This window comes from Anomalospiza imberbis, chromosome 5, assembly GCF_031753505.1.
Source record: "Anomalospiza imberbis isolate Cuckoo-Finch-1a 21T00152 chromosome 5, ASM3175350v1, whole genome shotgun sequence".
NCBI lineage: Eukaryota > Metazoa > Chordata > Aves > Passeriformes > Viduidae > Anomalospiza > Anomalospiza imberbis.
The window spans coordinates 3,398,679-3,418,241 of NC_089685.1; the positions used below are offsets into that span (position 1 = coordinate 3,398,679).

Genomic DNA, 19,563 nt, shown 5'->3' on the forward strand with positions numbered 1-19,563 from the left:
CCCTCTCTGAATTGGATGGAGACTGATTCCAAAGATTTCATTTCGCAGGTTGTTTGTGGTTTTCTGCCTCAGATTCTCACAATTAGCACAAAATAATACTCAGGCAAAAAAAAAAAAAAAAAAGTGAGATTCTCAGATGGATGATGTTTGTACAGGATGTATGTAATTCCCTGCAGAGCAGCTTGTGCCCGTTGTGCTGGGATTTGGATGCACAGAAATCTCCCTCCTCCCATCCAGACTGAAGTCAGTTTTTGGTAATGCATAATTCATATCCTGAAGCCTTTGTCACAAAAACGTCTTACTGCCTTTCCCCCAGCTCGATAAGACTGCTTTTGTATTTTTAGGATTTCCTTCCCTGCTAATCCCCAAAATCAGCCTGATGAGGTTTCAAAACAGAGTTCAGAGTAAATCTTTACGTCAAGGATGTTGCTCTGTGCAGCAGGTGATTCTCTGGCACCTGCTATTTATGGATTTTGCCTCCACAAAGATTTGCTTCCCTGTGGCACCACTGCCACAGTCAGTGCACAAGTGCACTGCAGCTCAAGGGATTCTACCCAAGAGGTTTGGATGTATTTTGGATACATCTCACAAGGAGTGCCTACACACACATTTTGTTATGAAACAAAGACAGCGATTTTTTTTTTTGGGGGGGGAATTTTTGGTGAGCTCTGATCCAGAATTACTCTTTCCATAGGGAGCATGATGCCTGTATTTAGTGATGGGTTAGTGACACACCTCGATTGCCTGTTCTGACTGTGAGTGCACTCACACAAATACAGATTGTGAGGCGTCATAACGTGGTTAAAAAGTCTGGGTAAAACCTGGAGGAAAAGAAAAAATCATTCTCAAGTTGTGTTTTGATTCATCTCTTAGCAGAACAACACAATTCAAACAACTTCTGGTGTTTTCTTCTTCCAGATTCTGAGGACAAGCCTGTCAGTAATGAATTGTTCCAGAAGTACACAAAGAAAGCTCTCCATGGTAGAGGCTGTTTTTTCTCAGGTACAGCACATCCGTGTCCCTCCTTGGTATCAGTTGTTGCAAATACCTTGTAGCCATCAGGCCTTTCCTGCTAAAAGCTTTGAGGAGCTTTGAAAGTGCAGAGAGAAATGCATGGTGTGCCTGCATAATGGGTAAATTGGATGTTTCACTAGTGGGAAATAATTGCCTTCATTTGAGGGCTCTTTGCCTGTTCCAGAGGAATGTTCCCCAGATCTCTTCACTTCCTAGCACTTCTCAGTGCAGCTACACAAAGCTCAGGAAGGAATGTGAAGTACTGTCATCAGTGTAGGAATCTTTTCAGTAATGGTTTGTCATTATTTTTCTCCCAAATGATCCAAATGCTTTTTTTTTTGTTTGTGTGTTTTCTTACAGTTTATATCAAGGCACCACAGACCTTCTGATGACATTAAATTCCAGCTGTGGAGGCTTTGATTGTTTCTTGCACGTTGCTCATTTTAAGATGACAGAATTGTTCAGTGAGAGAAATTCAAATGGAAAAAATCAGGCTAACAGGCCTGTGGGGAAGGTTGAGCTGTGTGTAAAAATCCAGTAAAACTTCAGTAAGAACTTCAGAGTTCAATGTATTGATTTTCTTGTGAAAGTTCAAGAGCTGTGTTTCCATGCAGGCTGAAACTCATCTCATCTCCTCATGACCAGCTGAGCAAGAGAGATGGGATTTGATGCTATCCAAAGTGTAATTCCACAGTTCATGTCTTCTGCTAGTGCCAGCTGAATCAGTTTCTGCCCCCTCTCAGCCATTCATTTCCAGCTCAGCAGCAATGCAGTGCCACCTCTTCCCTGACCGTGTGGAAAACCAGATGACTGAAAATAACTCGGTCAAGAATAGAAACACTTTGTTTTCTTCCTTTGTATTAGAATCATCTGAATGAATTTCATGGCCCACAGGCAGCCGTGTTGGTACTGCTGAAGGTGACAAGAAATGCAGCATCAGAGGCAGCAGTGAGCACTGGAGGGTGTCCCAGTGCTATGTGATCTTGCTGTCAACAAAAATCTGCTCTGGGACCATATCCTGAATGAAGGGCTTTCACTAGCCACGGGTTTATTTATTGAACTGCTGCTTTTCATTTATTTTATTAAGGAAGATTAACATCTTGTTAGGGCAGGTTTATTTTTTTTACTTGAGGAGATAAACCATCTCTGTGAGAAGTCAGTCAGCTTTGTGGACAGCCATGAATGTCAATAAAGTCTTGGCAAACACAGTAGGTATTTATTCAGCATTGCAAATTAAAAACATTTTTCCCGCTTGCTTAGTGAAGGGAACAAAAAAAGACAAATTACAGAGCGGATGAGCTTTCTTGATAGTTGGAATTCATTAAGCTGGTGGTGAAAAAGCTGGGGGATTGATGGTGCAGAAAAAGAAAAGATGAAGCGGCTTTTCCCCAATAGCTGTGGCTCAAGTTCAAGTTGAAAATGACAAAAAAAAAAAAATCCCTTAAAGACATCTGTAACTGACTTTCACAACCCCAGTTTCTGTCTGGGTAGACAGTTCTTTCTCACTGCAGTTAGTATTAATTGGTTTTTCAGTTGACACATAGTTTCTCAGTGGCTCCTCTGTCTCCATCATGCCGTGGTGTGTCTGCAGCAGCTCATAAATGAGATCCATGGCCAGACATTAAGTAGGAAGTTCACACAGTCCCTTCCCATGGTACAGACAGAGCCTTTCTGCAGACTTGTCACTCTGTCATCTTCCCTCAGCTCCACATTTTGTTATTAAAAAAAAAAAAAAAGTATTTAAAAAGTTACAGTAAGTTGAGCAGCTTGTCAGATGTGATGTTCTCACGGGCCATTGTCTGCAGATTCCAGGCTGCCTCTGCCTTTCAGATGGATCGTAAAGCTGTCGTGAGTGCAGCCCTAACAAAACCCATTTACACGGCTCCTGTTATGGCAGGGCATGGAAAGGAAGCAGTAGGAGTTAATTTTTAATGAATTTCCTGTACAGAATCATTAGTCCACCATGGAAGTCTTGCCAAGTCGCACCCAGTGCAGCTCTGTCTGATTATCCCTGATGAATGGGATTAAGTGCCCACAGTTGACACTTGGAGTCACAGACAGTTCTCATGTCATTCCACGTGCGGGAATTCTGCACTTCATCACTAGAAGAGAGAGGGTTCCCTAGTAAGTGTTTAAATGCAGCTAAACCACCTGTAAATCACTAGAATTACTCAACAGCAAAACAAAGCCTTTGTAAACTTCATTCTTGCAGTGCTTTAATTGCAGACAAAACTTTAATCATTCAAGTGATCCCATCAATGTCAAATAAAAACATGAATTATGAAGCTTGTAAGATTAGAGCTTGAAGTCACTGACATGTCATTCCCATAATTTTCTCTGGAGAATTACAGAACATTTAATTTGTAACTGCAGAAACCTAAGTGTAATCAGATGCTCTTCCATCTACAGTTTTTATCTAAGTCATTGAATTCTGGGTTTGTTCTTTCCCGTTTCCCAAGTTCTTACTTGTAAATGTGAAGACACTAACTGCTCTGTTCTTCTTCTTCCCAGTTCAACGAGGAAATTGCCCTCAGCTCTTTGATCATTAAATCCTGGAAGGATGGAGCAGCCCCAAGATTTGAAAATGTTTTAAAACTTCCAGCACCTAATTAGAAGGAGGCATCTTGGAGCAGCACAATAGCTCTCTATCTGCAGTTCATTTGGTTTTCCAATTGAGAAATGACAGTTTACAGCCCTGGTGCGAGCGTGTTTCTCATTAGCCTGTTCTAGGAGCATGCAGAGTTATTGCAAGTTTTGAAAGATGCTTTCTTCAAAAGTGCAAATGATACTAAATGGCAGAATTTGCTCTCTGGATAGCCACATGGAGAAGCTGTGGTGTGCAGCCATCCTAAGGCTAGTGGTAAAGGCAGAGCCAGGCAGCTCAGGGCCTCAGCTTCAAATCTGTGGATGTCACGGATGCAACTGCATGGAAAAGATGCTGCAGCAGGAATTAGCCTTGTCCAGGGGAGACAGTTGTGAATTGTCTGTGCTTGCTTTGTTTAAAAGATGGATCTCAGGTTTCTTGGGCTTTTCTCATGAAGATTTTTTTGGAGAGGAGCGCGTTAGCTGTGCTGCTGACAGATACCCTCGTGAGAACTGTCCACACTGGCTTGATTTCCCTCTTCAGGAGCTGGATTCCTGGTCTGAGCTGGTTGGGTTTGTTGTCCTTGGGGTAAATGAACACAGAGCTGCGTGTCGGCGGGTGATGATACTTGAGGAACAGGTGTAATTATTTTTTTATGTGGTTTTCTGCCCCCTGAAGAGGAGATTGAGAATATTTGCCCGTCCTCAGGACCCAACAGATGGGTTCATCTTGCATGGTGGTTTAGGGTCTGGAATGCCAGTTCCACAAGGACTGGCTGAGGGTTGAAAAGGAGACTCAGGGAAGACCTTATTTACCTGAGGACCATCATTTACCTGAAAGGAGGTTGTGGTGAGGTGGGAGCCAGCCTCTTCTCCCAGGTACCAAGTGACAGGACAGTGGCAAACAGCCTCAAGTTTCACCAGCAGAGGTTCAGGTTGGACATTAGGAAAAATTTCTTCACTGAAAGAGTGGTTAAGCATTGAAACAGGCTGAGGGCAGTGGTGGAGTCACCATCCCTGGAAGTGTTCAAAAAACAAGTGGACCTGGCACTTCATGATACAGTTTAGTGAGCATGGTGGTATTAAATCAAAGTTCGGACTCAATAATCTTGGAGGTCTTGTCCAACCTCAGTGGTTCTGTGGTTCTAGTCAACTAAAATCAGCTTTCACAGGGCTTCCAGAGGCAGGTATGGAGCACACCCAGGTGTAATAAACTGCAGGAGGGAAAAAATAAAGATACTTCACTCTTCTTGAAAACACTGCAGCAAGGCAAAATTCTGGACTTCTGCATGGCTGAAGGAAAAAGAGTTTGGTTCTGCCTGCACTTTAAAGCAGCTTTATTTTACCCATTAGTGTTTTGTGAGCCTGTGTGGAAGATTCCCAGGCAGCTGCACGCTCAGGGCAGAGCCCGGGGACACGGGCACAGCTCCGTCCTGCTGCTTCCTGCCTGCTCTGCTCCACACAGGCACTTTCTGGACAGAAAAGCTGCACAATAAATCCAGTGCTGATGTGGCCTGGCGTGGTGACAGCTCTTCCAGTAACTGCAGGAACTGCCTGCTTGCGGAGGCCCGGCCTGCTCCGATGGGTTGTTTTCCTTAAAACTGTTGTTCTGCACCAGATGGGGCACACGGTGTCTTTGTGCCTCCCTCTGCCGTGCAGACACTTTGTGGTGCCTCCTGTGCCACTGCCTGGGTTGATTTGTTCCTTTCTGAGGGGCTGTGATGGACCTGAGTGCTTCCCAGAACACGTCACTGAGAGCAGGGCTGTGCAAACACTCAAGACTTGCTCGACGTCGCTCTGCAGATGCGCTTCGGGTCTAACGTTTGTTCTGCCAGCTGACATGAGGGGCTGCAGAAAGATTATGAAAAAAGAAAAAAATAACCTGCTTGAAAGGGAATAAATTGTCTAGGACACACTTCACTAGCAGATTTCCAGGAAACAACCCTCTGTCAGACTTCTTAGAAGCTGTGCTGGGTCCAGGTGCTAAGTGCCAGGTCTGAATAGCCCATCATCAGCTCAGTCCTTAACGTTAGGTTTGGAGACACACTTTTCCCCTAATTTGTAAATCCCACCTCAGCCAGAACTAGCTGACAGATGGGCAGGTTTCCAGGCTCTCGACACAACCTTTGGGATGAATATTCAACCTTTAGGCACTGATGTGCAGCTTCTGTCGCACGCTAGTCTTGGTGTGCTGCTGCTGTTGAAGTGATTTGGTAACTATCTTACATGTTCTGCTGTCACAAGAGGGAATTCTGTAGCAGTGCTGCCCTTGCTGGTGTGTCTGGATGTAGTCTTGCTATGGGCAGAGCTCAGCAGACAGAGTGTGTTAAGAAGGCAGCAGCAGCACAAGCAGGATGAAGGTCCTTCATTCCTTGCTAAAGCCTTGTACATGTTGTTCAAGCCTGACTAACAAAATTCCACTGAGTGACACTGCTGCAAGCAGTTCTCTTGCTGTTGGTAGCACTGTAATAGAAAACAGAAGTGAGCATTTGAGTGACTCAAACCAAAATCAAGGGTAAGAATAAGAAAAAAGCATCAACTGTTTAACAGGAAAAATAAAAACCCAACGTGGCTAGGCATTTCCAATTTATTGTTACAGGAATATCCTCCCAGCTAGACTCAAGCTCCCTCAGGAAGCTGGTTTCATATGGTGGTTTAGATTTAACTATTCATTGTCTAGCACCATTTGAAATCAGTGTTCTTGGAGGAAGAATGCCTGCTTTCATCAGGGAAACGGACCCTCGGGAGCCTCAGAGGAAAAGAAGAGAAAGTCAAGATCTTCCTTGTGTGGCTCTGCCATTCCAATTAACCTCCACCGCCAAACAAAATCCCTCAGTGGGACTCCAGGGGTCTGTGACCCAGGTGACCCCTGGGAGAGCAATGCAAAGAGTGATTTCAAAGGCAGAAATTCTGCTGTCATCACGTTAATAATATTTGTGAGTAGTGAGCAACAGCTTCAGAAGCCAAGAAGATTTTGAGACAGAAACGAGGCAAAAAAGTAACATAGAGAATTGTAACACAGAATTGAAGGTGTTGATCTTAATGCCCCAACAAGTAAAAGCTACCACAGCTAGTTCATGCAACATGGTGAGGAATAAGGAGGGAGCTACATGTGCTCTAAATTCTTAACTCAAAACCCATTTTCAGCCTTACCTAGATCTGTTTTTCTTACCACTCCATCACACTTGCAAATACTTTGTACATGTATCATACAAGACAGAGAATGGAATTTGAGACGGGTAATTCTGCATGGAAGCACTGGGAGTTCTGGATGCTGTTTGCATCCCTCCTGCGTGTTTGGCTTTTTGTTGTGGCATGTTTGGCAGATCAGAATGTGTTACTTATTCTGTGTGACAAGACTTGCCAGTGTGCAAGGTTGGTGGTTGGATATGCTCATGGAAATGGCCAGCAACTGAGAATTAGACCACAGGTGGTTGGTCATATTGTCCAAGTCCCCTGAAATCTGGAGAAGTCTTTCAAGACTGTATTTTTTAAAGTGTTTCACTGTATTAAAAAAATGTGTGTACCTAATGGTTGATGTTGAAAATTTTCACCTCTTGTTTTCTCACCAGTGCTTTAATAAGAATTATATCAAGTATTTGGGGATTCTCCAATGTGAAATGCTGTCCAGCACGTAGCTCTTCATCCTTGCAGATCTCCATAACCCCTTTAGAGGATGACTGATTTCTTTTGGTGTTCAGAGTCAATAATAATTTCTAGCACCATTTGAAATCGGTTATAGTGATTGGGGAATTGCACCTCATGAATTTTTTACAGAAGAGGCTCTGGAGAGAAGCTTTAATGATATGAAAACAGGGAAGCGTGTTATTTTAGTAAATGGAGTTGCAGAAATGCTGCAAGTTTAAACTCTGGAAGGTGGAGAATTGTAAAAATGTATAACCCAAGATCTTGGTTTAGGTCCTGTGTGTGAAGATGATCCTTGGAATGTTTTGGAAAACCTTACTGTGCTGAGAGGGAAGATCAAGGGAGATGGTTTTACCAGTGAGGATAACCAGTGTGGACTTTGGCTCAGAGAAGAACCCCACCCTGTTGGCTTAATGATCTGTCTGTGAGGTATGAGGAAATAAAAGAGCAGCAGGAAACCTTCGAATCTGCAGCTCCCATACTCTGGATGTGCTGAAAGCAAGATCTCATGGAGGTTTTCCCTGCCAGCCTGAGAGCTTCTTCCATTCTCCTCTCATACACCCCTTACAGAGTAAGCCATAAACAACGTGAGTCACGTCTCCAAGGGTGTTTAATATATATGAATTCCTCTGAAATGTCAGTTGTTCAGAGACACAGCTGGCTGGAGGCAGAGTCGAAGGTGGGTCCTGTCCCCATTTCCAGCAGGATCTCATTATCCATGAAGATAATCTCTGAAAATCATCCTTCAGTCAGCTGATCATTCTACATCCAGCTTTTTGGGAGTTAATAACACCAACCAACCTACAGCAACGCATCACACACCAACCTGCAGCAAGGCATCCCTGTAGCAGGGGATGTTTTCCTGGATGTCCTGGTGAGTTCAGCAATGTACTGCGTTTCCTGCTATTCCATATGGAGTAACTAAAAGATTTTTTTTGTAAACAAGTGGAGCAACTTCTGTATATTCAGAGGAATTTCTAAGATGTGGCTGTTTGGTGGAAGCAAATCCACCTTCCTTTTATCCCCTCCAAGATTTTTTATGTGTATGAAAATATACTGAAAGTATATTGAAAGCTGGAAAAGGAATTTTGGCAAGGAGATGGAGTGACAGGACAAGGGGGAATGGCTTCGAACACAGAGCAGGGTTAGATTAGCTATTAGGAGGAAATTTTTCCCTGTGAGGTTGGTGAGGCCCTGGCACAGGGTGCCCGGAGCAACCTGGGATAGTGGGAGGTGTCCCTGCCCATAGCAGGGGGTGGAATGAGGTGGTCTTTATTTTTAATTAAGATAATCACAAACCAAAAGGGACTTCTTGACCTCTCTCAAGTCTCTTCCTTCCATCCATTCACAAAATCCACCCTCGTGCTCTGTCTCTTTTCAGACAGCTTTGAGAAGTGGCGAGTACTGTGTAGGCTAAGCCCTTAAATTAATTGAACAAATTATTCAAATATGGAAAATACAGACTGGCTAGCAGCATGGGGGGTTTGCAGTACGATGCAGAGCTCTACATGTTTTAGGGTGTTTGACAGATGTTCTTGTGGAGGTTAAAAGCTGTGCAGAATTAATAAGGGGTGCTGGAAGCGTGACTTGAAAGTAATCACCATGTTTTATGTACATCCACTGCCTAAGTAGCTCCCATGCAGACAGTTGCTTAAATGATTTGTGGGAAGTCCTTGAAAGAGCAGATGGATCTGTTTGGACTTTTCGCTGCTTGTGCTGTGCCTGTAGGATCGAAACTTCTGGACTTCAAGGAAACTTGTTAACACAAAAACTAATCTTAGGGTTCAGATGAGTTACAGAGTGGTACAGAAACAGGTGAAGAAGGTTAATAACATTTTAATTCTTTCTGTTGAAAGGCAAGAGGTTCTTTGAACCCTACAGTCAGAAAAATGGAGCTGCCAAGTGCTTGGATCTCGTGAAAGTGTTTTCAGACGTGAGCACTGTTGGTGTTGTGCCTGTGTGCCCACACACAGAATTGTGTCTTGCTCGTGGTGGATCTTCTTTACAGCAACAGGGAAAGAAAGGATGAAAAAAGGAAGAAAAACTCCTGATGAAAACAGAAGCATTTCTCTTTTCAGCATAAAATATATCTGAGGAAGAGGGAAGCGTATGTAACAAGTTGGGTTTTTTTGTTTTGGTTCGTTTTTTTTTACTTTATCCTATTTGCTCTCAGCTCCCGGCCTTTTAAAAAAGTGAAGCTACTGGAAGACAAGTCTTCCCTGTCACACAGATTTGGGAGCAAAATGGTGCCTACAAAACCTGCATCAGTCTCAAAACACCAGTCAGGTACCACAATGAGTAACTTAAACTGTTTGTTTGCAAATCTGCTCCATCCTCGCATTGACAGACCCTGCAGCAGTCACAAAATGCAACGTGCAGGGGGATTGTCTCCACGGCCAGCGAAGTTTGTACCATTGCCAATGTTCTGGAATGATGTTAAAATGAAATCAACACTTGGACTAAGCCAAAAGCAGCACTGGAAGTCAACTGCTTCTCCCAGAAAACCCTCTCCCTTCTGGATTAATATAAAATGTGCTGGATGGTAGGATGAGAGGGAGAGAAAGATGATGTCTGTTGGGAAATTTTTAATACAAAAATATTTCAGAAATGTCTGACAGTGTACACATTTTTTATTAATGAGCCCTGAAACCACTTCATTCTACTACATCAAGCTGAAATTTCAATTGTTGCAATTAATTTGTCTGAAACTTTTGTGATCTTGCATCACAATCTCAAAATGTCAGGCATCTACGTAAGGATGTCCTGTGAAATCCACTGTATATTGGGAATCTGGGGGGAAAATAATCTGATCCTGTTGAGTAGGGGCTTGGGGTGATAGTGGAAAATTGCTTTGTTTTCACAGCAAATAAATTGAGGGTCAGAACTATAATTTTCATTATAATTGATGAAATATTCAACATTAATTGATGAAACATGCAGGCATAAGGTGCTTATGAAAGAGTGGAACAGTAAACGAAACAAAGTTGTCATATTATACAAGATGCTCCCTGATTCCTTCAAGCCAGTTTGAAACTTAACCAAAAATATTTGGGACTTCTTAACCAAAGATTGTGTGGGATCTGCTGTGTCCTTAGCACACATTTCCAGTGGCAGAATGGGCAGCAGAGTTAGGAGGAGGATAAATTCGGGTATTGTGGCTTTTACTGTGGGCTGGTCGAGTCCTGCTGGGACCTTTGCTAAGTATGAAACAGCAGAGGCTTGTGTTGGCAGAGCTTTGCTGGGCTGTTAAACAGGCTGTTAGAGCTCACAGCGGTGTAAAGGTGCCAGCAGAGAGAATTCTTCCTTGTTTGGGTAATCCTAATGAAAATAGTGTTAGAATTTCTAACTATCTGGTGAATCAGATCCAGTGAGGGCAGTGAAGCAAACTCCAGTGAAGCAACCTGGGTTAAGCTGCCTGCAACGAGAGGTGGTCACTTTTCAGGTATCACTAAGACAGCTCTGCTGTCCTGGTTTCTGACAATGGTGCTTCAAAGTGCTGGGTTCTCTTCTCCAGGTGCTGCAGGTGCATCTCCTCTGGAAACATCCAGGACTTTGGGGCTTCAAGCAGAAAAGCTGGACCAGCTGCGTGCTCCCACCTCTGCTGTTGAGCAAGAGGATGTTCAGTGGGTACTGGTCAGTGTAGTGGTTACAGACCCTGGGTCAGAAGATATTCCCACTCAGCTCCTTGAAATAGGAGGCAAAATATGTTTTTCCTGATGTCATTCTCACTCTACTGGATTTCCAGCAACTTTCCAAGGACAGTCCATGGAGAGATGTGTGGCTGCCTGCTCTGCTGCCTGGATTGCTTGGTATTTTAAGTCCCTTTATGTGCAGTTTCTGTCTGTGCTCCCTTCTCAACATCATGTCTGTCTCCCCTAGAAGATTCTTCTCCGGAGAACCTGCCGTGGAAGCAGATGATCTGTCCTGAGGGCAAGTCAATAAAACCATTTTCTCTGTGTCAAACAAGTTTTTTTAAGCCCCCTTGGCAAAAAAAAAAAAATTAAAAAAAAAAAAAAGGAAAGGTGAGCCTTGGGATCACAAAGATTTGAGTAGAAGTATTTTGGTACTAGTGAAAGTCAAAGATTGGTTTGGGTTGGAAGGGACCTTAAAGACCATCCAGTTCCATCCCCCTGCCATAGGCAAGAACACCTTCCACTATCTCAGGTTGCTCCAAGCCCTGTCCAGCCTGGCCTGGGACACTTCCAGGGATCCAGGAGCAGCCACAGCTTCTCTGGGCACCCTGTTCCAGGGCCTCCCCACCCTCACAGGGAAGAATTATTCACATACTGCTGCAGAGGAAAGTTTTTTTGGTCTCTACTTTCCCAAAGCAATCAGTATGTCAAGCCCTACATAACTCAGGCTGGATTCCAGCCTGGAAAGCCAGACACTGACCCTCATTTGGAGCAGCACAGCCTGGGATGAAGTGGCTGGGGAAGGGGCATCAAAGCGCTGTGTGGAGGAGCCAGCTGTGACAACAGTTTTCCAAGCAACACGTGGCAGAGCGTGGACATCAAGAGGAATGTAAGGCAACTCTTTTAACTTCATTGCTTCAAATATCGTGACTCTCTGTTCTTCTGTAACATTACTGCATAAAAACCCAGCAGGATTTATTTATAAATGATGATTTTACGTGGAAGATACTCCAATGCCACCGTGTGGATTAAATCCCAGAACAGACTGAAAACTGTAAAATCCATGAGCGCAGGTGAGTGAGCTGGTCTGTTAAGAGCCTCCAGAGGACCACAAAGTGATTTTCTCGGTTAGATTTTGCCATGATTTAATCTTCAGTCTTGCCCATCCTTACTGTGAAATAGACTGGGAAGAGAATGGCTTGATAGTTCCCCATATAGTTCATCATTACTAAAAATGCCATGGGGTGATGGGATTGCCTGCTTAAAGGTGCCAAAATCCTTATAAATCCGAACCTGCTCAAAAATCACCTCTAGGACAACCTAAATTTCTCAGGAAATTCATGGGATTTATCATGGATTTCCAGGCTTCCAAATAAGTTGTCACGTAAAGACTCTCCACTATGTTTCCAGTGTGAGAACTGAAATCACAACTTGAAGGAAAGAGAAATTCAGTGCAAGTAAATTTTCAAGATTTCTCTATGCAAATCAAAATTCCAGTTGGAGAACTTCGGAGCAAAACAATGGTGTAAAAACCCCCACTTTTTAGTTGAGATTAGCCTGGAAATTTTAAGGCGCTCATGAATAATTTATAAACCAGTCTTCCCACAGATGAGCAGCAGGACGAGAGCGTGGCTGCGTTTGTCACTGTATTGAGATGTTTCCTGGCAATGGTGGAATTTTTATGGTGTTCTTTCTCATAATGGAGTTGTTGCTTAGCTTTTAATGTCCCAAATGTAAACAGATCTGAGGAAGCAGATCGTTAAAAACGTTTAGAAAGGGCGAATGAAAAAGTGAAGTACTTGCGTGCTGCGTTCCAAGCAAAGCCTATAAATCACCGCCGTCGGAATTCTCTGACAAGGAGAAAATGGTTTTATGGACTCACAGAAATGGCATTGGGAGGAATAGTGAAAAGATTAATTTTAAAAAATCATGGCAGAAGAGCAGAGGAAATAACCCGAGAGGTTTGAGAAGCTGTCCTGTGCTCTTGTTTTCAATTTTAACACTTTGGTTTAACAAATCCTAATCTGATTAAAATCTGCTTTGCCGTCTTCAGCTCCACAATCTCTGAAGCCACGGGACCAGTTGACTTCACTGCCTGGTGCTCCTCCAGGAGCAGGAGCTGAGAATGCTTAGCCAGGCTGGAAATGCTTAAATCCACGCAGAGGTTTTATGTGTGGGAGCAACTCAGGAAAAAAGGGTTAAAAAAAGAGTTTTTAGTTGGTTTTCAACCTGCAAAGCTGCTTTCTGAAATCAAATTGGGCTTTGCAGCTTTCGAGCCTTCAGGAGTCACTTCAGTGACCCATCACCATGTCCTGGGCGGGAAGCCGGGAATCCCGTGGGACGCAGGGGTGGAGGTGCCAACCCCTGGGAGGCACTGGTGCAGGGGGATGGATGAGGTGCTCCTTGGCTCCCCTGGCCCTGGCCGAGCCAGCCCAGCAGATGTGAGATGCTGCCTTGGCGCGGGCAGCAGCGGGAGCCGCGGTTGGGCTCGTCGGGAGAGGCCGTGGGTGGAGAGGAGCTGGCAGGGATCCCGGGAGCCGCTGGGAAGAGGCTGCGTGGGGGAGAGCGAGCTCACCACCCACCTCGGATGAAATCATGGAACGGGCAAGCGCGAGGAAAGGCTGGTGAGGAGAAGGAGACCTAAAAAAATAAAGGGAGGGGGGTCGGGAGAGGAAGGATGCTGGACCAGCGAGGAGGGTAGTTCCTGTGCTGGTAGGTTCGAGGAGGATCTGGTTCTCACAGGAGTCACTTGTAACAGATACAGAGCCAGAATAAGGGCAGGAATTTGTCACAGGAAGGCTTGCTCCAGCAGCATAGAAAAGAACTTTGATACCTGACCCCTTTGATGGAAATTCATTAACATGTGTCTGAATGGAGGAGTGATTGTTCCCAGGCAGGCTGCTGCTTCCTCAGTGTAACCTCTAACCAACTTGGACCAAGGAAGATAACATTCCTGGAGTGAGGAGAAGGAGGAGATCTCTGGAGCTGGCTGGTTTTTAAGAGTGTTTTTAAGGGCTGCTGAAAAAGAGACTTTACAGTGCCACTTTCCTTAAGCAAGAAGTAGGTTGCCTTGGTGTTCCCAGTTGGGTGGGTACATTGTCTCATCCTTGCTGTGCAGACCAACAAGGAAAAAGTCCAGTGTGGCTTCCTGTTGCACTTTGAGACTGAACATTGCCCAGTGTGAACTCCTTGGATTTTTCCTCCCCAATATTTTATCTGATTTATGATAAATGACAGCACTCATGAGAGTAACTACTTCAATCCAATGAGAAGACCTTCGGTGTCCGTGTTTACCACGTGGATTTGTGTCCAAGCTGCCTCCCTGCAGCTTGTCCCACAGCATTTCTGGAGAGCTCAGGCAGGTGAGGAGCCAGCAGAAGGAGCAGGTGTCCCTGGAGTGATCAGCACGAGGTTTTCTCCAGTGCACCCACTGAATCCAGCCTGGATCTTCGGCTGGGTTTTACTGGATCCTTTTTGCTCCTTGGAAACGCAGTTCAGGACAAAACTGTCACGGTCTGACTTTGAGGAATGGGATTTTCAGCACTTCTATCTCTGCTCCAGCCAGCGAAAAGCAATGCGTAAGACTCCTTCTCCCCCCGCCAGCTCCAGTGGGTGCAAAGTTGTAACTGTTTCAGGAAAGATACAGCCAGGAAAAAAAAAAAAAAAAAAAAAAAAAACCAAAAAACATTTCCCTAGCTCATTTTCTTTTCCCAGAAAACCAGATGGATGAATCATTACAACAGCAGCTGTGACAGGGGACCAGACAACAGACTGAGCCCAAAGCCCAGCCCAGTCGAGGCAAGATGAAAAACTGTCCAAGGATTTACCAACCCTCCCTCCCTCTCTCCCTCCCACATCTGTTTAAAGGAGCAAGACTCCAGAATTGGGGCATGTGGATTTTACCCTTCCTCTTGCATCCTCCAAAGCAGCAAGAGCAGCCATTGCAGAGACCAGGGTGTAATAAATCCAACAGGATCTAGCAGTGAGGTCCAGTGAAGTAACGTGATGGTGTGGTCAGTGATGATCACCAAAACAGAATCACAGAATAGTTTGGATTGTAAGGGACCTTGAAAATCCTTTAGTTTCAACTTCCCAACAACTTCCACTAGACTAGGGTGCTCCAAGCCCTGTCCATCCTGGCCTTGGACACTTCCAGGGATCCAGGGACAGCCACAGCTTCTCTGGGTAGCCTATGCCAGGGTCTCACCACCCTCACAGGGAAGAATTGCCAGTGTCCCACCTAACCCTGCCCTCTGGCAGCGAAAAGCCATTCCCACTTGTCACTTCATGCTGTTGTCCCAAGTCCCTCTCCAGCTCTCTTGGAACACCTTTACGCATGGGAAGGGGCTCTCAGGTTTTCCTGAAGCCTTTTTTTTCTCCCCAGCTGTCCGAGCCTGGCTCTGGAGCAGAGGGCCTGCATCCCTACGAGCATCTTTGTGGCCTTCTGATTCACTCCAGTGCATCCCTGCCTTTTCCTGTGTTGTGAGCCCCAGGGCTGGAGGCAGCTCTGCAGGTGAGATCTCACCTGAACGCAGAAGAGGTACAGAATCCCCCTCCCTGACCTGCTGCCCACACCTGTGAAGCAGCCCAGGACTGGGGGGGTGTCTAGGCTGCCATCAGCTATTGCTGGGTCACACTGAGCTTCTCATCCACCAACACCCCCAAATCCTCCTTCCCAGGGCTGCTCCCCATCCATTCTCTGTACCTGCTCTTGGAATTGCCCAAGCACAGTATCCAGCTCCTTAGACCAGAAGAGCAGCCTTGAGCCTCTGTTTGTTTGTGCCAGGCAGAGTTATTTGTGAGATACGTAGACATTCTCTTAATATAGCAGAGTCCTATGCCTAAAATGCATCAAAATAACACCAGAAGTGACAAGGTTGAGGAAGCATTTAAAAGTTAAGAGACGCCTGCCTTCAGGCTGCCCACAGAACCCCTGTGGGCATGTGTGGTTCATCCTTAATTACACTTTTGGGAGGTATTTTTTATTCCAGAGGACACTGCCCCACTCCCCGCACGCGATGCTGGTACTCACTTGCTGAAAAGCCATTCAGGGTTGTTTTTTATTTTCCTTCATCCTCATCTCTGCAGCATCCGAGTGCTTTGGCTGGAGCAGTTGTTCTGATGGCATCTTTTTTTTTTTTTTTTTCTTCCTTGGTGAGGCTCTATTGTGGTTTCTGCTTTACAAACAAAGAACGAGAGCACAGAGAAACGAAGGTCAAAGAATCTATTAATTTTGGGTGTCCAATTTGAAGTAGCCAGTGCAAGATATTCAGGACTCTGTGTTCAAAGCACAGATTCCTCTCATGCCTTTCTTTGTTTTCTTCCAACCCCCTGCTTTGTTCATTGCCCTCTTCCAACTTCTGCCTCTTGGGCGCTGTAATTACAATTTTTAAATTCAAATGCTGCTTTTAGCTTTCGAGTGTTTTCTTCGCTGACTTAAAAGCTGTAGCTGAGCTCCTCTAGGCAGCAAATGTTCCCTTTCCCTCAAGGTAAACAACGAGTCAGGGAGGGTCACTGCAGGTAAAAAGCCACAGGTCTGGAAGAAGAGAGCAGGACATAATTCAAGCCAGAGTACTCCTGAGCGATGTGGAGATCTCTTCACCTCTCCTACCCTCTGCGGCTCCCATGAACGCTGTCACAGAGCATGGGCAGCACAAGGAAGCTGGATCTGGGATTAAATAACCTGGGGGTTACCTCAGGTGCTCAGGGCTTGTGTCCATTGTTGCTTTAGCAGAGGCAGCTATGGAGGAATTGTTTCTGGGGAAGCAGAGCAGACCACGGCAGGAGTGGGAGGGCAGAGGGAAGCCAGCGGTACCCAGCATGTGCTTGTTGTGTTGGGAATAGCTTGTACTTGTGGGACTTGGTCAACTGCCAGGAAAACCCTGAGGGTGAGGCTGCAGTGCTCCTCTTGAGATGTTCCAGGCCCTGGAGCCCTTGGGAACAGCAGTGCTGAACGCTGTGTGCTCTCAGCTGCCCCAGGCACAGCCGGATCCATCCGCACAAGGACACGTGTCCTGGGCTCCCTCCAAGCTGGAGCTTCCAGCACATCCACCTTTTATTTCTGCTGCAGAATCCTCTGGCCAGGCAGGTTTTGACTGACCGTGTCCCATGTCTGAAACACTCTCCAGCCTCAGCACCTTCCACTTGGCTTTGGCAGAGGGAAGCAGTGGGGCAGTGTGGGATTTGTGAGGCTGCATTAGCTGGTGGCTGGTGAGTTTCCAAAGGATCTATCCCAAATGCAGGACAGAAGCTGGGGAGATGAGCACAGCACCAGTGAGCTGAGACCTCAGAAGGCCCCTGGAGCGTGGGTTTGAGTAGGAGAGAGCTGAGGAGGACTTGGGAGCAGTAGGAATGGCTATTCACCATGGAACAATGCCTGGATGGCTCCAAAGGGGACCTGGTACCCATCTGTCCAGGCATTTCCTGCTGCCACAGGGGATTCCTGTGCTCCTCCTTGCTGCTTCCTCCACCTCTGGATCTCTGCATCACTGTTGCTGTTGGAAACACCAGTATTTCATAAGCTGGAGAGCTCAGGGCTGCGGAGACAGCACAAAAGCAGCTCGAGGACACACCGAAGCAGGAAAACCATTTTTTTTTAATCAAACTTGCATAGAAATTTTGGGTCCAAGGAATATCTTAAGTCCAGCTTCCCACTCTGAGCAGGACTGTAGCCAGGGTGTCAGCCACGTTCTGGCCAAGCCCTAAATCCACAAAGTAGCAGGATACAGTCTAGGGGGTCTGTGTCCAAGGGCAGCAGCATCTCCCAGCAAGAGCTGGATGTGTCTCCCACATCCAGCCTGAGCCTCCTGTGTGCCACTTTGCCACTGGTGCCTTTTGTCACAGACCAGCACAAAGGGGAGGAATCTGGCTGTGTCTCTACACCCACCTTTCATGTGTTTGTAGCCGGTTCTTAGCCCACCAGGGCTGTGCTGTGGGCTGTGCAGGGCTCTCTCCCCACTGTCGGCACCGTTTGCTCATAGTGAAAGCACAGAAATCCTCCTTCAAACCCCGCTGTGCTCCCCCAAAACCAGGGCGGCAGCCGGAGCATCCGTGGGGGGATGCACACCTGTGGGGGATGAGTCACCAGCAGCAGCATCTCCCACGGGACCCAGCCCCGTCTCCCACGCTGGGGCCTTTCTGTCCACGTGGAGGGGTCCAGAGAGCAGCTTACAGCTCTCCCCAGCCCAGACACCTCCAGAGTGCTGAACTGGGGACATGTGAAGCCCTGGAGGGGGCAACTGGTCCAGATTTCCTGCTAGACCCAGCCCCATCCAGGGGACAACATCCAGAGCGTCCTATCCTGCCCTTGGAGGGGGTGGCAGCAGGGTTGGGCCAGGGGAAGGAGTTGGACACACCACTCGTGTTTTCCATGCTAGAAACCTTTCTACGTGCCAGTTCATGAGGATGAAGCTGTAAATCAGCAGGAAAAGCTTCTCAGTCATCACCATCAACACCGGGGGAAAGAGCTGCCTGGGAGGAGAGATAAGGGGTGCGTTGGTGGTCCTTCATTGTCCCCTTCCTCCAGGCTTCATGCTGGTGATGTAATTAGTGATTAATATATATATTTTCACTTTTAATTTCACAATGAATATGAGCAAGGCGAGCCCAGATGCAAATAGGAGCCGAGGCCCTTCTGCAGGGACCTCAGGGGACTCTCCGGCCACCCCACACTGAGTCACCACAGCCCCCGGGAACCCCATGCAGGATCCAGGAGGGGACGGAGGGGTGACAAGGCAGAGCTGCCTACTGAAAAAAAAAAAAAAAGTCCCCAGTTTGTCGGTTTAGTAAGGAGAGGAAAATAGAAGTTAATGCTGCGACCTTGTGGAGAAAAACCAGACGTGCAGAGTCACGGCAGAGCTGATTCGGGCGAGGGGAAAGCAGAAGTTTGTGGAATTTGTGCCTGGTGGAGGCTGGACCGCAGAAAGCTGTGATAGTGCAGCTTAGTTTTACGGGATTTCACACCTGAGAACATGGTTTGTAGCCTGCTCAGGTTTCCAGAAGGTGCTCAGCTTATCCCTGAATGATCTGCCGGTTGGAACTAGATGATCTTTAAGGTCCCTTCCACCCAAACCGTTCTGTGATTCTGAGTTTCTGTATTCTCATGAAAAGGCTGTGAACATCCCCGTGGCCCACGTTAAACCCAGCACAACACCGATGTGACTGCAAACGGGGTGGATAAAGGTCTGCTCCCAGCAGTGTCCATTTGGGCATGGATCTGTGCTCCCAGCTACTTCATCCAGCCCCAGAAGGAACTGGAAGTGGAGAAGAAACGGTTTGCTGGGCAAAAATGGGGGGAAAAACAAGTCACTGTTGAGATGAATTGCCTGGTGCCTGCAGCTGTGTAAACCTGAGCTTGGCACGGTCTGGGATGAGATCCAACGCCAGAGCACCTGCACTTGGGAAGTGGAAAATCCCTAAAACACAGGTTTTGGGTCAATAATCCCCCAAATGGGAGACACAAACACCACCTGAGCTAAGGGCTACTGTGAATGAAAGCCAAACCCAGGGCAGGGAGAGCCTGTGGGGAAAGTCACAGGGATGCTGTGTCCAGGCACAGGGTCCATGCTGCAAAAAGGGGGCTGGGAAATGGGAAGGATTTTAAAGGAGAGCCCCAGGAGTGAGGAACAACTGTCAAAAGGGTGAAGCTGAGCTCAGTGTGTTACCCAGATGAGGAGGGTGGATTTCAGCC

At 46.4% G+C, this 19,563-nt stretch overlaps 1 long non-coding RNA gene across 4 annotated transcripts in view; it reads left to right on the forward strand.

Annotated features, from left to right (window-relative positions):
* The window catches only part of LOC137473603 (uncharacterized), a 125,320-nt gene extending 110,889 nt beyond the window's left edge, over window positions 1-14,431 (forward strand). For all 4 annotated transcript variants that reach the window (XR_010998888.1, XR_010998890.1, XR_010998891.1 and 1 more), the window contains 2 exons: window positions 919-1,002; window positions 1,629-14,431. This is a non-coding gene — a long non-coding RNA (uncharacterized lncRNA). The remainder of the gene's footprint in view (window positions 1-918; window positions 1,003-1,628) is intronic.
* Window positions 14,432-19,563: the final 5,132 nt, after the last annotated feature.